Source organism: Mustela putorius, unplaced genomic scaffold, assembly GCF_011764305.1.
Source record: "Mustela putorius furo isolate JIRA1106 unplaced genomic scaffold, ASM1176430v1.1 tig00003845_pilon_pilon_pilon, whole genome shotgun sequence".
Classification (NCBI taxonomy): Eukaryota; Metazoa; Chordata; class Mammalia; order Carnivora; family Mustelidae; genus Mustela; species Mustela putorius.
In genome coordinates this window covers 32071293-32074255 of record NW_025421998.1, presented here as the reverse complement: position 1 = coordinate 32074255, position 2963 = coordinate 32071293, and the positions used below count along the sequence as shown (strand labels likewise).

At 39.6% G+C, this 2963-nt stretch overlaps 1 pseudogene; it reads left to right on the top strand.

Moving 5' to 3' along the window:
- The first annotated feature begins 1128 nt into the window (after window positions 1-1128).
- Window positions 1129-2265, top strand: LOC123394900 (annotated as a pseudogene).
- Window positions 2266-2963: the final 698 nt, after the last annotated feature.

Below are 2963 nucleotides of genomic sequence, written 5' to 3'. Positions count from 1 at the left end.
TTTTAAAAGTTGTATTACTGCCATTTTAGCAGTGCTTTAGGACACGGTGATATGCAATTGTGTGCAAAATGTTAGTATCAATCGGACAGGCTATAGGTTCTTGAAATTAATAAAATGTTCTTATACAGAAATACCTATTCCTTTCTTAAATTTTCTTAAACAGGGCTAATGGTAAATAATGTTACCTTTTCTGCTAATTTCTGGCAATGTGATTTATCAAGTATATGATTTTGGCACAATAAATGAGACCCTCAAGATTGTATTTTGTAATATATGAGACCACTTAAATTAAGTAGCCTCCAATTTTTCTATTTTTTCTTAAGTTTTATACTTTTATTCTATAATTCTCTGGTTTATTTTTAACCAATCTTTGTATCTCAGTATTGACAGGATGAAATAATAATTTCTATTCTACTTCTTTTACACACAATATGGACAGCTAGAGTGGTTCTACTTTACAAAGGCATAAAGTATTTTTAAAAAAAGTTTTTGACAGGTACTTTGTTGCAGATCCTAGCCCTCAATTTTTCCTCTCTTGCTTACATTTTTAATATGAATGGTATTATTATGGAGTCTTTGAATTAATGAGGCCTTGTTGTACCTTAGTAACAATAATGAAGATGATGATGATGACAATGCTAGTAATAATAATAATTTCTAATACTTATCAAGGACTTATTTTCAAGTACTATTTTAAATGCCTTACATACATGTCTCATTACAATCTTACAAAGCATTACTATGATCTACACTATTGTACTGAAAAGAAAACAAAGGACTGGAGAAATGATACTACCCATTCCTAAAGTGAAAAAAATGTCAGTCTGGGATTTTACTTCCAGTCTGACTGATTCCGAGTTCTCTGTTTTCCCATTACCATGCTATACCAACTCGGCAAAGCAACGTAAAAGACGTCACAAATGGACAATAGATATCACAAAGGCATTTTTATATAATTTATCAAATTTACATTGCAGGCTAATCAAGGACATTAAGGACAAGCAGCTCAATAAAGCAGACATTGTAGGCACAGGTGAATGCATATGTAGTGGCTTGAGAGTCCCCAACCCTGGAAGTCACGTCACAAAGTGGCTCCCGAGTGTTATGTAGAATTTGTTATAGAGGTTACTCCTTTCTGCCTGTGGACGCCGCCGAGTAAGCATCGTTAAAGTCTCCCCTCCCACCGCCGTCATGTCTAAGTCAGGGTCTCCCAAAGAGCCTGAACAGCTGCGGAAGCTCTTCATCGGAGGTCTGAGCTTTGAAACAACCGATGAGAGTCTGAGGAACCATTTTGAGCAATGGGGAACACTTACGGACTGTGTGGTAATGAGATCCGAACACCAAGCGCTCCAGAGACTTTGGGTTTGTCACCTATGCCACTGTGGAGGAGGTGGATGCAGCCATGAATGCAAGGCCACACAAGGTGGATGGAAGAGTTGTGGAACCAAAGAGGGCTGTCTCAAGAGAAGATTCTCAAAGACCTGGTGCCCACTTAACTGTGAAAAAGATTTTTGTTGGTGGCATTAAAGAAGACACTGAAGAACATCATCTAAGAGATTATTTCGAACAGTATGGGAAAATCGAAGTGATTGAGATCATGACTGACCGAGGCAGTGGCAAAAAGAGGGGTTTTGCTTTTGTAACATTTGATGACCATGATTCTGTAGACAAGATTGTCATTCAAAAATACCATACTGTGAATGGCCACAACTGTGAAGTAAGGAAAGCGCTCTCTAAGCAAGAGATGGCTAGTGCTTCATCCAGCCAAAGAGGTCGAAGTGGTTCTGGAAACTTTGGTGGTGGTCGTGGAGGTGGTTTTGGTGGGAATGACAACTTTGGTCGCGGAGGAAACTTCAGTGGTCGAGGTGGCTTTGGTGGCAGTCGAGGTGGTGGTGGATATGGTGGCAGTGGGGATGGCTATAACGGATTTGGTAATGATGGAAGCAACTCTGGAGGTGGCGGAAGCTATAATGATTTTGGCAATTACAACCATCAGTCCTCAAATTTTGGACCCATGAAAGGAGGCAATTTTGGAGGCAGAAGCTCTGGCCCTTATGGTGGTGGAGGCCAATACTTCACCAAACCACGAAACCAAGGTGGCTATGGTGGTTCCAGCAGCAGCAGCAGCTATGGCAGTGGCAGAAGGTTTTAATTCCTGCCAGGAAACAAAGCTTCGCAGGAGAGGAGAGCCAGAGAAGTGACAGGGAAGCTACCGGTTACAACAGATTTGTGAACTCAGCCAAGCACAGTGGTGGCAGGGCCTAGCTGCTACAAAGAAGACATGTTTTAGACAATACTCATGTGTATGGGCAAAAAAACTCGAGGACTGTATTTGTGACTGACTAATTGTATAACAGGTTATTTTAGTTTCTGTTCTGTGGAAAGTGTAAAGCATTCCAACAAAGGGTTTTAATGTAGATTTTTTTTTTTTTGCACCCATGCTGTTGATTGCTAAATGTAATAGTCTGATCATGACGCTGAATAAATGTGTCTTTAAAAAAAAAAAAGAATTTGTTATAAAAGATGTATGGGGCACCTGGGTGACTCAGTCGGGTAAGCGTCCACCTTTGACTCAAGTCATGATCAAGGATCAGGTCCTGGGATTAAGCCCGGCATTGCATCAGGATCCCTGCTCAATGGGGAGTCTGCTTCTCTCTCCCCCTCAGCCCGTCCCCCACACTCCTGCTCTCTCTCAAATAAAATCTTTTAAAAAATATTTAAAAATTTTTTTAAAAAGATGTTTAACACCCACCATGATACTTCTTAGATCAAGGCAATATGCACTTAGTAACAGTTCACAGATAACTGAAAAATTAGGGATATAAAGAAAATAAGATATATATACTCTCTGCCTACAAGGGCATTACAGTCTAGCTGGAAATATAAAATTCATATGCAAATGTGAAGAATTTTACAAGAAGACTTCTTAAAGAAAGACTTGAAAAGCATGCAGTATAGTGTTA